This window comes from Mauremys reevesii, linkage group 5 (genome assembly GCF_016161935.1).
Source record: "Mauremys reevesii isolate NIE-2019 linkage group 5, ASM1616193v1, whole genome shotgun sequence".
Classification (NCBI taxonomy): domain Eukaryota; kingdom Metazoa; phylum Chordata; order Testudines; family Geoemydidae; genus Mauremys; species Mauremys reevesii.
In genome coordinates this window covers 117,060,621-117,081,378 of record NC_052627.1, presented here as the reverse complement: position 1 = coordinate 117,081,378, position 20,758 = coordinate 117,060,621, and the positions used below count along the sequence as shown (strand labels likewise).

At 42.2% G+C, this 20,758-nt stretch overlaps 1 long non-coding RNA gene across 1 annotated transcript; it reads left to right on the top strand.

The window, feature by feature from the left end:
• Nucleotides 1-1,115: 1,115 nt before the first annotated feature.
• LOC120405552 lies at nucleotides 1,116-2,401 on the top strand. Its single transcript, XR_005598665.1, has 2 exons — nucleotides 1,116-1,308; nucleotides 1,966-2,401. It is a non-coding gene; the product is annotated as an uncharacterized LOC120405552 (long non-coding RNA).
• Nucleotides 2,402-20,758: the final 18,357 nt, after the last annotated feature.

Below are 20,758 nucleotides of genomic sequence, written 5' to 3'. Positions count from 1 at the left end.
AAAGCAGCCCAGGGAGTCTGGGCAGCTGTGGGGAGCTGCAGACCCTCCACCTGCCTGGTGTGGGGGTGCTCGAAAGCAGCCCCTGGCCCGTGTCCCTGCCTCTGGGTCCTCCTGCCCAGGGCAGGTGAAGAGTCCGTGGTTCCCCACAGCTGCACAGGTGGCTCTCTTACCATGGCCCGGCTGCAGCTATTCAGCTCGCAAGGCCCCTGAGGCCCGTCCCCCAGGCCAGGCAGGAAGCTGGAGCCAGGTCAGGGTAAGACCCAGCCCACGCTGGCTGCTGTGGGGAGCTGCAAACCCTCCACCTGCCCTGGGCAGGGGCCCCAGGGGTGAGGACATGGGCTGGGGGTGCTCATAGCCCCTCCCCCCCCCACACACACAGGTAGGTGGAGGAGCCTGGGATCCCTGGCATGACTCCAGATTCAAGCTTGGCCAGGGGGCAGGTCCATGAGGGTAAGAGGAGGGGTGGGGTGGGGTCTCATCCCCTCCCTCCCCACATTAGGAAAAATCCATCGCCCCTGGCTTGCCTTCCTCTCACTAATCACTGTAGACTGGTTTTTTCACACACCCACTGATAGGTGCAGCCTCTGTTGGTGAAGGTAAGCAATGGGCATTATCTGCTTCATGAGAGAAATAATGAGCTATTTTCAACCTAAATCTTTCTTGTGATACCTAAGTATATTCCTCCCATCATCCTCCTCCAGCCCCACCCACTGACCCGCTCTCACACATACACGAACACATTCTCATGGGAAGATTCTAACTCAGAAATGACGTCAGTTTAAAAAAATGGGATTGGCAAGCAATAAATCAGTCTATAATTTGCTACTTTCATAAAAATGCTCTAAGTGGCCAAGGCATTTAAATTTAAATAGTGGCTATTGTGTACGCACAGCTGTTTCAGCAATCACTATTGTCATGCACCTTTCCCGGTATGTTTCCCTGAGCCGTTTTTTTTTACAAAAACTCCATCCATTACAGTAAAGAAAGAAAAACAAGGAAGTGCCAGGTTAAGGCTGACACTCTATAACAAGCTACTGTGCCTTGGTATAGCAGGGGTTCCAACACATTGTGTGATGTTGCCTAGGAACAATAAAAGTGCTAACAATACAGTCCCAAGTCATCCCCTCCATTACTGCAGAAGGAGAAACTGAAACCCTTGCCAGGAAGCATAGAAGCAGGGATCATGTCTTTCGCAGCAGCATTGTTCCTTCCCTCGGATTCTGCTAACGTCCCAGCTTTGGTCTAGGGCTCTATTTGTGGAGGGTGGATGGACTCCCACACCAGCTATTCCATGAATCCACCCAAAAGGTAATGCTGCTGGTAAGCTTTTGTGCAGAGCCCCTCATGGAGGTCACACGAGCCTCTGTTCTCATACAGTTCCTATTCAACAAGTGTACTTAAAGCAATCTATCTAGATATAAGCTCCTGGGACAGATCTCCCACCCCTTTGAGCCCCTCCACACATAGCTAGTACTGTTTTATTGAGAGGAAGGACTAGGTGTCCCCCTCCAGCTTCTTTCCCATTTGATGTGTATGTGGGGATCACCTCTTCAATTCTTGGTCATCAGGGTCAATAATGACCCTCTCATACACACTAAAAGAAGAATCACCACATGGCTCTTCTCTCCTGAGATCACCAACACTTTGTTTGAACTGGCTCAGGGAGATCACATAAAATACAGTCACTTCCTCTGAGTAACTGAGTCCAAATGGCTTCCACTAACCAATCACAGCCCCAGAAAAAAATACTGTGTGGCTTATTTGACCTTACTTTGTTGAGAAACTCATTATGATTTAGTTTATTTTCAGCAAGGGGTTTCTTCACTTACCTAACTTTATACTGACTCTCGAAAAGGTGTTTTGTCTGAGCTATCTCATAGAGCAGCTTTTGTAATTTATATTGAAACAAACTGGTAAATTATTGATTGATTATGAATCGTGAAATTCATTTTTGCCCCTTTGCAGGTCACATTTAGCCCCTGTGTCTGGACTGCACAGTCATTTTCATTAACACAGCACCAGCTCTGGATCTGGATTTCTGTAACCACATATCTAGCAGCAGCAGCCAGTGCACACCTTTATCATAGCAAAAAGGGTTATGGAAATTCTATGTGGCAAGACAGGCAAGTGAAAAATCACTGTTCCCATTTTCTCCTGTGAGACAACACCAGACAAAGGTCTTCTAGGACTGTTTTGCTCTACCGTCTGTATTCAGAAGAATACTGAAACTGCAGCTAGGTTTTGGTTCCCCTGGCTATCAAAAAGAAAGAGAAAATGTAACTGATTCAGAAATAGAGCTCTTCAAAAAGTTTTTGATGGAAAAAAGTGTCCTTGAAACTGAAATGTTTTGCAGAATTCATCCTGTGTAAAACAAAACAAATAAAAAAATGTTGGGAAGGTATGTGTAGCTGGAGAGTGAGACTCTTTTGAGTCCAGTGGTTAAGGTACTTGGGTTCAGGTATGAGAGGAGAGAGGTTTGAGGACCTGCTTCAGAGTGATCTTGCATATAAACTCTGCTCTGACTCAGTCGGAGCAGGGATTTGACCTTGGTCTTGCACTTTCCAGACTAGGGTCCTAACCACCAGACTATAGGGACTTCAACCCGCTCATCTTTCCCCCTGCCAGACTTTCACAAAATTTTTGAAAGGTCTTGTTTTCATTCCAGTGGGAACAAAAACACATTTCAAAACCTCAACATGTTTTGAAAAATGAATTTGTTTGCCAGCCAGCTCTCTTCAGAAACAATCAGGCTGACCTGCCTACTCTCTGGTGCTGCATTAATAATAATAATAATCTCAAACTCTTCCCCATCCCTCCTTTTGTTAGTTTAAGCAACTTGTTGTGTCTTGTCTGATATTTAAATTGTAAAATCTTTGGGCAGAGACTATCTTTCAATTTAAATCTACCCAAACCTACACCTATTACAATGAGGCCCTGATTCGGATTGAGGTGACAGGCACTGCTGTAGTATAGATAATGAATTATTATTGCTGTTGCTATTATTATTCCAGTAGCTCCAAAATGTGATTGGTACTGAACCAACTCAGAAGAGTTTATAGTCCCTGCCCCCCAAAACTTACATTTTTGGATAATATATTGATAATATACTGATAATATATTGACCAGTCACATCTTTAGGCCCTTAAACCAGAAAATTTTCAGGAAATATTATTTTTGCATATGCTTAGCTAAGCCTAGTAGAGAATATAACAGCCAGTTCTGTAAGCTATTTTGTATAAGATATTGTACATGATTTAAGGACGTATAAATGTTATTGCACTCAAATTATTTTGCAAAAGTGGCATTCTAAAACCTGGATGTTCATGAACATTACTAATTTTAGGGTTATGTAGCATTGTAATGACATTTAAAAAATCGTTAACATTAAAAATCAGTAATCAAGATACAAACTGGATTCTAGAGGAGATGCCCATTCAATGAATACGTATATTAATTTTCATAGTAACCAGGTAGTATGTAAAAATTGATAAGCTTATTGTACTTTTTGGAGAAAATACCTTTCCAAACTTTAAGCCTTCAGATCTGATCATTTATGTATTCAGAATCCGCAAATAATAAGATGTGATACACTCTGACTTTAACTAACTTAGGCTGCAAAATGCATAAGTCACTAATAACAGGTTCTTTTATTCAGGCGGCTACTTGACTATTTGTTATTGGAAATGAGATTGGTGAGTCATATAGAAAGAGACATGAAAAGTTTATTTAGTACTTAAACACATACACATATAATAGCAATTATAGAAAAGTAAGGTAAGCATAGCAAAATGATCCCCTGCATTGTGCATAATCACAGCCTTATGGAGGTCATCAGAAGTGAAAATGGAAAGAACAGGAAATGGAAAAGCACCATATGTGGGAATGATGATACGGTTTCCACTGTCCTGTCATCCCAATTAGGGGTTGTTCTGACAATATTTTATAACCGTTTTTCATTATATCCCCATACATCTGGGACTATATTTGATTAGGTCTCAACCTCTTTCCCATGTTTATTATTCTGGGGGACCATAATTAAGGTTCTGACTGCTGGCATCAACTAATTACATCAATACATTTCCCAGTGGTTTTGGCACATAAACTCCAGGGTTACATGTACCAAAAAGTCCCTAAAAATCTGCTAATTTAAACTCAGTCTGTTATTTTGTTGTTTGTGTGTTCATCACCAGATACATATTGCTAAATCTTATAACCTTAAGTCAAACACTTAGGCTGTCTATTCAGGCCTTATATAAACCATGAGGCCCTATGAGGCCTCAAGCTTACTGCAAAGTTTATTTCAAATACTTTTGCATCATGTTTTCCCCTACTTGGGTTATAGCTTTAATTGTTTTTAGTATCACTTCCGTAAGCATTTTAGCTTTTCCTAACATATAGATGATAGTTTGATCCTAGTCATGGACCGCCCAAGAACCATTCAGGAGTCAAAGGTCAACAGTATAATTATAGCGGGCAGTGATATTTGATACTGTACAAGAAACAGCTGTAATCTAATAAACAGTATACATTATTGCCTAAGGCTGAGATCAGTGGGAGCTGGATAGCTAACTTGGAATATCCCAGGCTAATGTGTTGTAAGCACTTTTTATTTTTATTCTTAATTCACGTAGTAAGACAGTCCTGTATATTATACAACACGTGACATTTGCATTTACAATAAAACCATTTACATTTTTGAAAATTATGTTCTATATGTTTGAAAGACAAGTGACACGATCATAATCATAGCTCCTTTCTCCTTCAAGTGAGTGCTGGTTCTGTTCCTTTTCAGCAATGATTAGGGATAGTCACTCTGAAGCAGCCTCAGTTTCCTTTTTCTCACTTTATATCACTGTCCCACACACTCAGCGAGATTGAGGTTGAGTGACTAAGCATATGCCCTGCCTTTCCAAACCGGTGAGTCTACATTATGTGACAAGTGCAATCCATCCTTTCTGGTAATAAAGCTGGTGCTGACTCATGATGTAAGCAGCAAAAATAAAAAAGATGAGTTTAGAATCGATATGCTGGAAAGAGAGGAGAACTATGTGTTAACCAGGAGACATTTTTATGCTACACAAAATGTGTAATTCATCCATTTTATCAAGTTCTTTTGTTTTTATTTTTTGCATATGAAGTTATGCATATGGAACAAAGTTTTTCAGAAAAAAAACCAAGAAATTGCTCTCAATCCATGTATATTCTTGGGTGCACTATGAATAAACTGCACCATATTAAAATATTCTCTTCTTCATTATCGATTGCCTCTAATTATTCTCAACTAATAACATTAGTGCTGAAGAGTAAGGGGTTATATTTGGTGTCTCTTTCCACTGGGCGAGCACTAATGGGGAATGATTAACAAGAAAACCACTCTGTCTTGCCAATCGAGTCTTAAAGCAAATTGGCCATTTGGCCAGTGTGTTTCATGATATTGCACATCTGAAAAGTGAATACTATTAGGATGTAGATATATAAATGTATGGTGAGTTAATTAATATGGGTAACCCAGGGATCTGTTTTACCTTTGTTCCTCTTCCAGATACAAGTTCAGATTTTAAAATGGATTCAGCATTCACCACCATTTTATCCTCTTTAGTTTGGGTGAGAACACATATGAAAATATATATTTAAAATGTGCATTTTATCAAACTGAATCAAAATAGGAAATTATAAATCCTGGCTTTTCTGGTGAGAGGAGGAGCTGTAGAACTGTAGTAGCTCAGCAGAGAAGGTCGGGGCAAAGGGCTCTGCAGGACAAATTAAGCCAGAATAAATCTGTGGGTGCAATTAGCAGTGACATTTGTTGCTGCCCTAGGACGTCAGTCCACTCCCACTGATGTCAGTGGGAGCACAGAATGCTCAATAATTTGCAGGAGATACTTACCATCTTGTCCAATCATGCCCTTTCTTCAAAGTTTCATAGGGACCGTTATGATCAATTAGTCCAACCCACAGTATAACACAGGCCACAGAACTTCCCCAAAACAATTCCTGTTTGAACTAGAGCATATCTTTCAGGAGAGAAAAATCCAACATTGAGTTAAGATTTGCTAGTGATGGAAAATCCATCACAACCCTTGAGAAAGATACAGCTAGAGCATCCTCCTTTGCCTATCACAAAGGTATAAAGGAGGGCAGGGTCATGGACATAACCCATTTAGCTGGCTACAAGCCTTTGGGGCCATTGGAGCACCTCCAATCAAGCTATCTGACCTCCTCAGAATACAGGAAGTGTAATGTCAACATTATGCCTGGGTCCTGCATAAACATGCTCGAGGGGAAGAAGCTGTCTGCACCCTCTCCCTGCATTTCCCTCAACAGAGCAGCCAGAATTTAATCTTGAGTTTAGTTTAATAAATACATTACATTGGGCCAGATGTATCCCTGGTGCACCTCCACCGTCTCCAATTGTTTTATAACATATCCAGACTCCCCATTTAGCCCAGCATATTGACCGTTTAACAAACAATTCTTACCTATTTTCTAGCAGGCCTACCCAAATTGTGAGAGTCAAGGAACATTGAGGTGGAAAATCTCATTTCAATGCAGGATTATTTACTATGCAGTGATATTCTAGTCAATGAGGCCTTGCACCACCTCCTTGACAGACTATTCCATGTCTTGAAGACTGTAAAATATTCCTAGTACTAAATGCAGACGAGATTTTCCCTCTCTTAATTTTATCCCATTGTTCCCATTCTCCTAGAGTTCCCTAGGTCATTCCTTTTGATCCTTGGAAATTTACATCCATCAATAATTTTAGATTGTTTGCTCTTCAGGGCAAGTATTAGATCTGCCTTTGTGTTAAAAAGACATTTAGCACATTTTGAGTGCTGCTGCAACCTAAATAAATAAATACAAGCCAGCCTCTGCCACACTTGTTCATGCCAAGTAGTACTTTCCTTCACGAGTAGTCCTATATAGTCCAATGGTGTGCAAGTACAAGGAAAGAGGAATCTAGCCCCATGTTTGCAGATTATCATCATATCCATATTGTTTCATCTCTACATGGCTCAAGCTCCACATATTTGGCTCTTTCAGTCTTTCCCCATAAATCAGTCCTTTCCATCCCTGATCATTTTTCATGTTCTCCTCTGAAATTCCTCCTACTTACTAATATCGTCTGGTAATGTGGTACTCAGAAATAAATGCCGAGTTCTGAGTACGCTCATACCAAAACTGTATGGAAAGGCATTGCCTTGGGGCTCTAGTCATGGACCAGAGCCCCATTTTGCTAGGCACTCCACAAACACAGAACAAAAAGACAGTCCCTGCCTTGAAGAGTTTACAGACTAAATATAAGATCAGAGACAACAAGTGGATGCAACCAATAGATGGGTTGAACATAAGGAAACAATGAAACAATACTGGTCAGCATGCTATACAGTGGTCACAGCTGCCTCTTTAGTTCTTCCCTAGTCTACAACATGCCTCTGCAGCTCCAGATTTCATTGGCCTGTTTTGCTCTTTTGTCGTGTTACAAACTCCAGTCAAATATGCTCTTCACTATTAATCCTATGTCCCCTTCATCACTACTGCTCCCCTGCCTTCTTTAGCCCATTGAATATCCATGTTTCTGATTATTAAGCCGACAGGAGAGCTCTTGTCCATTGGCCTAGAGCGGCTACACAGCTGCACCGCTGTAAGCTTTCTAGTTTAGCCATAGCCTAATTCTTAACTTGTTCTTTTCCTATTTTAGCCTCAGATCCTACCCCATTTACACTGATGTTCACTATGTTAGTCATCTAATCACGGCTAGCTTTTTTGGTAAAAAGTGAAACAAAAAAGTCATGTTAACACCTAAGCCATTGCTGCATTTTCTGTTATTGTCTCTCTCTCCTCATTGCATAATGGGCCTAACTTGTCCTGGGTCTTTATCATGTATTTGTAAAATGCTTTCTTGTTACTCTTTTGTCACCTTGCCTCAGTGGGTCACAACTGAGGATGCCAAATTCAGGACAAACTGCTCAGAAATGGGGCAGACTCACCCCAAACTGGTGATTATTCTTTCATCAGATTATATCAAGACAGTAACAACAGTAAACTTCTGTCTCACCACACTGGTTAACAAGAAGTTAAAAATGCAGCCTCTGTAGACATTCCAACCCTTGGCTCACCACCCAGACACTGGACTCCTAACTTCAGATACAAAGTTGATACATGCATATAAACAGGATAATCATACTTAGCAAATCAGAACTTTTCCATTGACACCTTACATGACATACTTTGTGCAAGATTTGATGCAATTGTATAACAGTGGGAGCAACAATGATATAAATGGTCATAATCAATCATACAGCATCACACCTTTATACCACTAGCTTGTTTTATCTCATTTTGTGCTTTGGCTTTTCTAATTTTGTCCCTGCATACTTGTGTTGGGCTTTTTTATATTCATTCTTTGTAATTTGACCTAGTTCCCACTTTTTATAGGGCTCTTTTTTGAGTTTCAGGTCATTGAAGATCTCCTGGTTAAGCCAGACTGGTCTCTTACCATACTTCCTATCTTTCTTATTCACTGGCATAGTTTGCTCTTGTGCCCCTAATAATGTCTCTTTAAAAAAAAAATCTGCCAGCTCTCCTGAACTACTTTTTCCCTTAGACTTGCTTCCCACGGGATCTTACCTACCAATTCTTTTAGTTACCTTTTTCCTCCCTGTTTGTCAGAATCAAATCCAGAATACCCTCTACCCTAGTTGCTTTCTCGGCCTTCTGTAATAAAAAGTTGTCTCCAATGCACTCCAAGATCTTGTTGGATAAATTGTGCCCTACTGTATTATTTTCCCAACAAATGTCTGGTTAGTTGAAGTCCCCCATCGCTACCATGTCCTGTATTTTGGATGATTTTGTTAGTTGTTTTAAAAAAGCCTCATCCACCTCTTCTTACTGGTTAGGTATAGTGGACACCTACCATGACATCACCTTTGTCCTCCAACCCTTTTATCTTTATCCAGAGACTTTCAACAGGACTTACTCCCACATTTATCTCAACCTCTGTGCAAGTGTGTACATCTTTGATATACAAGCCAACACCTCCTCCCTTTTTTCCCCTGCCTCTCCTTCCATAACAAGCGGTATCAACTATGCCAATATTCCAGTCTTGTGAATTATACCACCAGGTTTCTGTGATGCCAATAATGTCATAATTGTGATTATTGACTAGTATTTCTAATTCTTCCTGTTTATTCCCCATACTTTTTGAATTAGTATATAGACATATTTCCCCTCATAGTCCCTCTTTGTCTCTCCTTTGTCCCTGCTGTGATTGTCCATGTTCCCCCCAGATTCTGACTCTTTACCCAATCTCCATGTTTCTGACTTACCTGTGTACTTTTGTCTCCTGCCCCATCGAACCTAGTTTAAAGCCCACTTCACTAGGTTAGCCAGTCTGTATCCGAAGATACTCTTCTTCTTCCTTGACAGGTGGACCCCACCTCTGCTTAGCAGTCCTTCTCAGAACAGAATCCCATGGACAAGGAAGCCAAAGCCCTCCTGGTGACACCATCCACTCAGCTATATATTTACCTCCAGGATGTGTCTATCTCTCTCGGGCCCCTACCTTTGACTAGAAGGATTGATGAGAACACCACCTGTGCCCCCAACTCCTTCACCTCACTCCGAACCCATAGTCACTTCTGATCTCCTCAGGGTCATACCTTGCAGTATCATCAGTACCCACGTGGATGAACAATGTGAGGTAGTAGTCAGAGGGCCAGATGATCCTCGGCAATCCTTCTATTATGACCTTAGCTGGCAGCACACCTCCCATGATGCCAGGTCAGGCATGCAAATGGATGTCTCCACCTGCCCTTGGAAGGGAGTCAACTGACCACCATCACCCTTCATTTTTTCTTGGAAATGGTGGCTGCAATCCTCCCAGTCTTAGGGATACATGGCTTCTCCTCTTCTACCTTTGGGAGAGATGCCTCATCCCTCTTTCCCAGGGCAACGTACCATGTTTTTATCTCTATGTATAGTGGCTTCAGAGCTAGGGTGCTGCACTGACTGCTGCCCGAAGTAACCAGCACACCCATTCATCCCTGTGAAGGAACAGTTTCCTCCTCTCCACCTGGTGCTACTGCTGTCCTCTTGAGCTGGATTTCTTCCTCAAACTTGAAGGTTTCCATATACATGTGTACGGATGCTCCTCAGCCTAGCCATATCCTCCTGTAGCTCTCCCACCTGCTTCCTGAGAGATTGTACCAGTAGGACCTCTCACACAGGATGGTCTCCTCTGCTTGTCTTTCTGTGAGGGGGAAATGCAGGCCACAGTCTTTGAAAATCCACACCAGGACCTGGTAGAGGCCTTTATAGTCTGATTCTCTGTCTGGACATAGGTGCAGATGAAGGAGCCAGGAACAATGTTGGCACTGGCAACACAGCCTTTCTGAACCATAATAGTTTTATTTTGTCTCCCTCCTACAAATTCCCTCTCAAACTCCCCTGCTTGTTAGCTCCACAGGGTCACTTAGCGTGTGGCTTTTCATTCTTTTTTTACAGTCTGTCAGACAGTTTTCAGCCCACCTGACTATGCTGCTATCCAAGTTAATTTGGCAGTAAGATTTCATGAAACACGGTGCCAAATGCTTTCCTAAAAGCCAGATATATTATGTCTTGTATGTTCCCTTCAGACACATACTTTGTAACTGAGGGGTACATTTTCAAATGGCACTTAGGCACCTTTGACTTTCAGTAGCAGTTGTGTCTAAGTGCCCTTCGCTTCTTCAAAAATCTACCCCATACCCAAAAAAGCAATCATGTTCGCCTGCCAATGTCTATTCTTTATAAGCTCTGCCTAGGCAGTGCCTCCCTGGCTATACAATAAGGGGAAATGGACCATGACAGTCAGATGCAAGGATCATTGCAGCCTAGCTGACGGCTCTATGGACCAGCCAGGGGAGGGACAGAGCATATCATGGTGAAGAATCCCTTTGCCAAAGGCAAGCGTGGGAGCAGGATGGATAAATACTATTGTGCTATCAACCCTCCTCTGTCCCCACTTGCAAACAAGTAATAACTGATTGCAGAGGAAGAACATCATTACAGAGCTGCCTCTCTCTCTCTTCCGTAGTGATTCTGCAGAGGTTGTTATAGCTGTGGTGGCCTTTGTGTGGAGGACAAGGCAGGATGCTCAGAGGGTCTCTGGAGGAGGGGCGGGGGAGCTGTTTTTCCAGTGGTGTTTCTATTGGTTTCAGTCAGAAATATGCTGCATGAAAGGTTTTAATTAGCATGGGTTTTAAGGAGTTTGCACAGAGTAAAAAGAAATTAAAGAAATTAAACACCTTCAGAAGGAAATTTATACCAATGTGTGGGTTCCTACTGTGTATGACTATTCGATTAAGAGCAGCTCCTGTTTCATATAAAGTGCTGGAAATGAAAAAAGTTTTAGCAGCAGTAAGGTTTAAGTCACTCCGTCTCTTAAAATGACTAGAACTAACTCCAAGCAATGGTTCAGTCAGTATGGCATTTGAGCTACTCGGCCTATTCGCATTTTCAGTGCGGCCCCTTTGCACCACTCTAGCAGTGGGAAGGGGTCTTAAAGTAGAAGTAAATGTAACCATTCTTCACAATGTCAGAGTGGTGTAAAGAGATTTTAGTGTAAATGAGACTCAGGCCCATTGTTTTGTCACAAGAGACTATTCTGGAAGTGATAGTGGTGACTTCAGAGATAAGCACAGAGCTTTCTGAAAGTCAGAATTTTTGGTTCATGAGAAATTTGAAGATTTTGAAATTTGGGTTCATTCTGAATCGGACCAAAACCAAATTAAAAAAAAAAAGTCTCACGAACCGGCAAGCCTGCCTTTCTCCCCTCACCAAAAATTGTTTCAGAAACAGGTTGTTTCCAAAATGAAATATGCTCCCCAAACCAGCAACAGATGACTGAAATTGACATTAGCAACCATGGAACTGACAAGAATGTCAATTTCAGGCAGCAGCCCTGCCATACAGACAACTCCAGGGCTGGAGAGCCTCAAGGCTTCTAGCTGGCCAGGCCAGCTGGCTCCCTAAGTGTCCTGATTCTCATTAGGCTGTTGGAGTCAGGCAGCCTGGGGCGCCAGCTATCCAAGTAGACAGAAAGCCCAGAGGTTCCTAGCCCCAGGGCAGTCCAATTTGAAGTAAGGAAATACAAAAGTTCTTATAGGAACATTGACTTAGGAAGGGACCTCCTGGGTCATTGTATCTGGTCCCCTACTCCTTCAGGCAAACCTGTCCTATCATCCCAGTCATAAATGGATCAAGCTCCAACCTATAACCAGTTAGGTTGTTTGCATCAATCAAATTGAATTTCACCAAAAAACCCCAGTGGACACCTAAGTATGTTTGGTTTATGCATCATTCTGAGATGTGACTTTTGGAAAATAAACATTCATGTCAACTTTTGGGAAACTGATGATTTTGGCGTGCTGATGCGGCTTCATGGAATGGCTTTTGATCCTCCGGAAATAGTGATTTAGTGTCCATCTCTGTCAAAACAATTGATTGGCATTACACGACTTGGTGGGACAGGATTGGGAGGGGAGAGAAGTGACAATGATGAAATAGTTCATTTTACCACCACCATAAAATGTCAAGAAGAAAGAGTGGACGTTGACACTGACAGGAATTTGATTCATCCTGTATTTGAAGTACAGGGCCAGATCCTGATCTCCCACTATAAGCAGTGGAAAGAGGCCATAAAGTTGGCCTAGCCAGCCAGTTGAGGAATCCCCTCGGCATGGGGAAATTCCTAGGTTGTGCAGAGCCAGCAGAGTCATCTCTACACCACCTTCTCTTCATAGCAGCTGGTGCCAGGGCCATGCCGGGGGACACCCTGGGTAACTGCATAGCCACACTGCTACTGTACTGAACAAGCCAACTGGTAGCCACAGGAATGGAGGAGTGCAAAGGTGGTGTAAAACTACCTTTTGACCCCTCCCTTCAGCAAGCACAGTTTGGCCAGAATCAAGAATTGGGGTCATAGATTTTTTTTTCCTAAATTTGCTTTTTTTGAATAAATATTGTGTTAAAGTAGCACAGCACAAGCGTGTGTACAGTCAGGAAGATACAATACAGATAGTTGGGAAAACAATGTCTCTGTCATGAGCATGTTTTAAGGGAATGGAAAAATGCACATGAAAGAGATAAAGTGTAATATAGACAAAACTATATAAATACATATATATTGTTGCTTGAGAACTGCTGATTGCACATGTCATACCATGAAATCAAGACCCCTGAAATATGTATGCAGGTTCCATCACATCTCTAAATCCAGAAATTAAAACCTGAACATTGTGTTTGCTTACAGTGAAATGCTGATGGCGTGAACTACCTTACTTAAGAGCTCTTCACCTTTCATCAGGCCACAGACATTCATTGTGTCACTTGGATATTTTATGCAATCTGTCAACAATTCCTGCCTACTTTCTGCTTCCTCCATATGTGCCAGCCTCAGTTTCTAAAGTGACTTCACTTTCTGATTCAATCTCTGTCAGATTTGCCATTCTTATTATGTACTCTTCCTTCTGACTCACTCTCCGAGGCCAGAATTGCCTCAGTTAAAAGCCAATAATTTATGGAATCCAGATCTTTATTACCCTTATTTTTCATTTCCTGCCTATTTTTTTTGTTATAAGGCTCATTCCCTTCTCTGTCTCATTGCTCTATCTCTGTTATTTTGGTGGCTGGCATTATGGTTTTCTTGAGAACATGAACAAATTCAAGGCTTTAGAGCAATTGAAAGTAAGTGAAGAGAGTCCTGCCCAATGACCCAGATGTAATAAGAGCCTCACAATCAGTAGCTTAAGGGTACATATATGGTGGGATAAGAGGAGGAGAAACTCACCTACAAAGCATCTGCCTCTACAATTTAGCTCACACCACTATGCATTCACTAATTGGTAGACAGAAAGGAAATCTACAGACTGGCTTATTTTAGTAATGACAATTTTTCATTCATCTTTATCTTTTCTACAAGTATTTTGGGTTTCAAATTTCATCCCTAAGGTTCTTTTGACCTTTAAAGCTTGTCTAAACATATAACACAGAATGATATGATGGAGCCCTGAATTGTCTCCAGAACGAACATGTGACATGACATAAGTGTCCTCAAATTGTTAATTTGGTCTGCAGCCTTATACTCCAATTGGACTCTATGATACTAAAAAAATCTGCCTGTGACTGTCAGGAAGACTGCATCTTACCCCATTTGTCACAGAACTGTCCAGAGTGACCCATGTAACTGCTAGGCTGAATCCAAGAACCTATATAAAACAGAACAATAGGTAAGGCTGGTAGTGCCACCTATTATTAAGGTTGCCTTATGCTTCCCATTATATGACCTTATATTTAGTGGCTTATAACTTTGCCAAACTTTAATAATCTGAGCTGAAATTTTGTATGCTCAGCATCTAGCTCAGTCTAAGTTTTTTCTGGAAAACTTTAGCGGAAAGTGTTCAGCTATTTCCAAGAACAAGACTAAGAAACTACATTGTTTTGCCCATGTTAAAAAAATCTCACAACTTTTTCTTTGAACAGCTCTAGCTCTATGCTTTGGAGCAGAGACTTGACATTTGATGAGAGAGTGGCCTTTGTACTTTTTTGCCATCCCTATGAAGAGCTGCTCAAACTTGGCTAAGTGATAAGACTTTGAAAAACCACACTTTGTGCATGCTCAGTAGAGACAGATTTAAGTAGCTAACATCTCCAAAGATTCCATCTTCACTGAGCATGCTCAAGCTTTTCACAGCCACTAATGCAGACCAGACTGCACATGTACCATTCCCACAGAGTAAGTGACCATGCTCCAACCTAGGGCTGGGGGCTGAAGCCAAATTTTTCCCGTAATGGCTCCTCCCATCTGGTCTGGGCCAGGATGGTGCTAGGCAGGGGAACCAAGAACAGCGAGCCTGTCTCTCCTCAGTGATGCCCTTCTTGGCAGTCAAGCAGCATGCAGAAGAAAGCCATCTGGATAATACTAGATAATACTTATCCTGCCATGAGTATAGGGGACTGGACTAGATGACCTCTTGAGGTCCCTTCCAGTCCTACGATTCTATCTGATTCCAATGCAGAGGGGGGCAAAAAGCTGGACCAGAGGGGAGGGACAGGAGTAGATTGGGACAAGGAATCTGGTGAAACTAGGACTGGAGAAGTCTGCAGTAGGAAGGCTACCTATGCTGTCATAACATTAAGGACAGACATGTTAGGGCCAGATTCTGCATCCGTAGTCATGCTATTTAGTGTCTCACTTTGTGACTAGTGCCATTGAGTCGATTGGGATTACATTGGAACATCTTAAAGAGTTGGTACTTTCAACATGAGTAAGAAGTAGCCTCTTCCTAGATGCCCCCTCATGGCCTAAGGTCACCCTGCATGTTCCCTGCCTCAGTTTCCCCGTTCAAAGAGCTCCTCAGATAAACGCCACACAGGCTTTCATGAGTCCAATGACAACACCTCTCTTTAGTGTCTGATTGTATTCACCTCAAGTTCATAAATAAATGCAAAAGTCTTCCGCTGCTGCTTTAAGTTGAGAACAGCCCCGCCTTCCTGAGAGCTGCCTCTTCTTCTCTCTGAGCAGCTGGAGAAGACACAAGGCTTAGCCTGCCTTCCTGGCCTTCTCCCCAGAAAACAAAACTCCCATCTGGGGCTTTCTACTCACTTACAGCTCCCAGGCTTTCCCGCTGGAGTCTCTCTTCCTCACGGACCAGTGCAGAGACTTTCCCGTCCTGCAGCTTCTCCTCTCTGGTTCTGGACTCTCACTTTGGAGCTTCCTGCTGCCCGGATAAGGGAGTCACCTGATCCCTGCTCAAGCATTCCTACCTGGTAAATAGGGTTGGCTGGAGCCAGGCAGTGATGAGCTGCCAAATTTTTTAACAGGTTCCTCCCTCCTCTCCAATTTTTTTTAACGTTCTCCTCCCCTCCCTCCCCGGCCCATCCCAACCCCATCCCCCCCCCCACACACACACACACACCACCCTGACCCCCCCCCCCCCCCCCCCCCCCCCCCCCCCCCCTTGCCCCCCCCCTCTCCTCCCTCTCTCTCTCCTCCCCAGAACCCCCCCCCCCCCCTACCCCCCCCTCTCCTGTCCCTGTCCCCCCCACCCCCCCCCCACCACCTCCTGCTCTTTCCTGCTGGAGCCAGGTCTCTAGCCCTTCAAGAGGCTACCAACCCTGTTGCAGGAAGGAATAAAAATTAGTTGTTATATGTTGGAACAGCTACAAATAAACAGTGGCAGGTTGTAAACTCTTTGGGACAGAGACTGTCTTTTTGTTCTGTGTTTGTACAGCACCTAGCACAACGGGGCCCTGATCCACAGCTGGGGCCTCTAGGAACTACAATAATAACATAACATAAAATAATAATGCCTTACAGGCTAGCAATACTGGTTTGGCACCAAGTGGGGTACAGTCTGCCAACCCAACCCAAAATGGAGAATCCAGGCAAATTAATTATTATTATGAATGGTATAAAGCGAGGCTGCAGAAGAGTTTAGCTGGACTGCAGCTAAACTTCTCACAGTTAAACTTCTAATAGCAATTCTGGCAAAGATCCAGATAGTGCCAGCTCCCGGTGGAATTCTCCCTCCTGAGCCAAAAAGCTTCACAGTAAACACAATAGGGACAAAAGACCATTTAAGGCTCAACAGGAGGATTGCAGCAGATGCAAAACAAACAAAAAAGAAACATTTAGAGATGGTGGTGATAGACCACCAAAAGGAATATGACAGCCTCACACACTCATAGATAACTGAGACACTGAAAATGCACAAAGTTCATCCAAAGATCATCTCCTTTCTGCATTCCTTAGTTTATGGCTATCTGGAACACTTGACTCTCCCTGGGAGGGACTCTCATTGGCGAGGTCCGAATTAAAAGGCAACTCTTCCAAAGGGATTCCTTATCCCCAGTGCTGTTCCTGGTAGGGATGCGGCCGCTGACATAAAGTGCACTGGATACTCTAAAGTGCATATGGATACTTCAATGTGCACTGAGAGCGTCACCTCAGTGAATTGGTGTGAAATCAAGACACTCCACTTTCTTTTTTACCGGTGGGGATTTTCTCTTTTGATTTTTTTCCTCCTCTTTCTTCAATGTTACACAATTTCAGGGACACTGTGTTAGGTATGCAGAACCCTCTTGATTGCTAATGACTCCTTCACCTGACAGATTAAAAGAAACTGCAGGGGTCACAAGAAACTTGTTCCTTGAAAAAGAGAATTTTCAAAACCATGCAGCTTTATATTATCTTTGATGTATCACAGGAAAACTGTTTGCTTCTTATGCATCTACCTACTCTGCTCTCTCAACCTACCCCACAGGGGATAGAAGGACAGATACAGCCAGAAGCCCCATGGCAGCCCTGTTCCATTAGCAACCATGCTTTCATAGCGGATATGGGAGTATGGGAAGTAGACACTGGTTTTCTGAATGAATTCGTTTTATAGGTGCCCCAGGTTCAAGATGCATGCGATTTCCCTACTGGTCTCAGGACATCCACATGACTGGGTAACATTCTTTGCCAGCCATGCAGGGATGTAGAACCTCCTCCATTTTGAGGGTTTGCTTGTTTGTTTTTCCCTGGCAGATCTGTGGCATCAACTCTAGCTGTGGAGTTTTCTACTTATTTTCACTCCTGAGGCAGATGTTTCTAGGACATTATTTAACTTCAGGTGTATATTTTACTTTGGATTTACGTATCTGGGCACAGGTTTGATCACGAAGTAGAAAATATATTTATACCTTGAGGAATTTCAGAGGCTTCCTGTTTCCAAAGGGATAACACTCTGTGTATTTCGCATTAGTAGATATAAGTCAAAACAAAAGGAAATAATGTAGGGAAAGGAAATCCAAAGAATGGAACAACCCCATGATAGGGCCAGAGGCAAAACCCCAAAATACCAGCCAAACTTCTTGGTGCTACTTAAATATTTTCCACAGTTTGATACCTGTCTACTATGGGTAGCATCCACAGAATAGACCTGGTATGTTACTCATTGTTCTGAATTTGTAAGAATTAGAGACATGGGCTGAGACAAAGATTCCCAGGTTGGTCAGAGTCAGGATTTTGCTTTGGCCCACAAAAGCCAGGATGGTTCAGATCCAGATCTGTATTTGAACATTCCCAGAGAAGTGTTTAGAACTGGGGTTTTGGTTCATGTCTCTCTAATATAACTGCTTCTCACACTCACGTTTCCTGTGCAAACTAACAGGTACAAGCATTTTTCATATGTACTTTTCCCCTCAGTTAACCAATGTAAGTTGGAAATAGTTGTTTCATTTATATTTGCAAGTTAAGAACTGATTTAGAATGGGCTGGGAAGCTAGACTGTGTGAATGGGATTAATGAACAAGGGGGTCCAGGGTTCTGAGGTATTTGTACAGCCCTGTTCTTTACCTGCTACCTTTAGGATGTGATGCCTTGAGATCACTTCTTCATGCATGGCAGTGATTATTATTATGGATTCATAATATTTGAAAAATGAGGAAAAATTGCATTTTAAAAAAAAATAATTCCCCTGTTCCCCCCACCCCAAATTTACAAAATGTTATTGAAATTTTTACCAGCTCTATAGTTGGCTTGAAAAATTGAGAAAAAGGTCATCATTTTTTCCCTTTATTTTAAAATGTGAAATGTTGTCAACATTTTGCAGTTGAAAAAATTTCAAGCAGTTCTGTCCAGCTCTTATAAATTTGTGTTTTCTCCCGAAGTGACTAAGCTCTATGCCATTCAACAATAAAACGTTCCTGCAATATATCATGCACATTGTTACATCTTGCTGAAAAACTGGGAAAGAGGTTTCAGGAAAAAGCTTGAAATTTTGCAGGATTTAAAACGAATCTTTTTATTTTCTTACCGAAATTTTAAACAAAATAATATTTGAAGTTGTTTGTTTACTGAAAATGTGTTTTCAGTAAGAAAATGTGGCTTTTGGTAAATAATTCATTGGGCCAGGGTGAGAGAAAGGGAAAATGACTCTCTAGCCTATTGGTTAGAGCACTAACCTGCGAGACCCAGGTTCCAGACCCTGCTCCAATGGATATTTAAATATTTCATACAACGTAGAACAGTGTCAACAAGAGGGCTTGTGAGAAACTCATCTCTATAGGCCATTCAGCTAGGATGTAGAAGACCAGAATTCAAATGTAGGCTCCATATTAGGCACAATGGAGACTTTAATCTAGATTTCCCACATCCTTGGTGAGTGCTGCAAGTGCAAAAGGGGGCTCCTTCTTGGCTGTTTTTGGGGGGGGGCAGTTTGGTAAAGGCGTCTGTGGATGCTTACCAGCAGAACTTTAAACATCTATAGAATTTAGGTGCCAACAGGATTAGGTGGCAGTTGAGCAGGGGTTCTGAGGCTCTAAAGTGTAGGCACCTAAATGTCTTTGTGGTTCTAGCCTTAAAAGGTGTTTCTCCAAAGAGCATCTATGAGCTTTAAATCAAAAAACAAAACAAAGACATTTTACGTTCTTTTCCACAATTTACGTCCAAGCACAGATTTCGTATATCCCACCATAAAGAAATGTGTGGGAAACAGCTGCTTTCATCACTCACCAGCACGCTGGAGCTATAAGTTGTTAGCATTAAGTGAGGCAATTAAGTGTTTCTCAGAGCGATCTTCATACATAATTATGGTTCCATTATTGAACTAAGTTTCTCTAATAACACTGTACCTGCTCTGTAATTAGGTGACTACCTTGGATTTCTGAGGTACTCTGAAGTTGTATAGCAAGAACTAGCTGCTCACGTACATTGTGAAATGCCTTCTCTTACTGAGACACAATAGAACCCCGATAGTCTATACAAAAGGTGTTTTAATCCCCTTTACAGGACTACAGAGAGTTACAACAACTTCCCTTTGAAAAGTATAAAAGCATAATTGTTTTAAATTGCACGCATTTTATTTGACTTTAAATATACAGTTTAATTTTACCACACAATCCTCAGTGCATCAGCAGTTCACAGGTTGATTCTTATTATTACTTATTATTTGTGTTGGAGTGGTGCCTAAAGCCCCACTGTGCTAGATACTGCAGAAAAACAGAGTCAAAGGCGTTGCATTCCCTCCTCCTTCTGGGAAAACTCCAGCTGATTGCTACCAAATATGGGATATAGGAGCAAAGAGAAAGGGATCTTTATTTGGCTTCGTAGATTTAATTTTTTCTCTGCCCATCTCTCAGATCCTTGGTGCATTACAACATTGATATTAAAGAATTTTAATAGGTAAAACTGGTCAGACCTTTTTCAATGCAATGTATTTTAATCAAAATACGGTGTTTTGTCAAAGCAGGAACATTTCACTCACGACCACTGTTTGCGCTTCCCGCAGCTCCCATTGGCTGGGAACGGTGAATCGTGGTCATTGGGAGCTGCCGGGAGCCGCGCCTGCGGATGGTCAACATCAGCAAAATGTCTCACAGCCCGCAATCAGCTTACCCTGATGGGCTGCAAGTCGCCCACCCCTGGACTAGTCCTTCATGCTGTTTGTGAGATTTCCATAGGTGGAGTTAGGGAAAATATTCTCTCTCTAACATACATTTTAATAAACCTCATGGGCCAATTTCAGCAGTGACACTTTATGGACCTCTATGAGGTCAGCTGGGTTACACGTCAGCACAGAATTTAGCCCAGTCTGATTTATTCTTAATATTCTCAGCCCTTACTTTTTCCACAGATTCATAGATTAGGAAGGTGGAAAAGACTTTGCATGCTCTATTGAATGAAAGAAAAAAAACCTTCTGCCTGTTGCAGACTAAGTGTAAATGACATTTT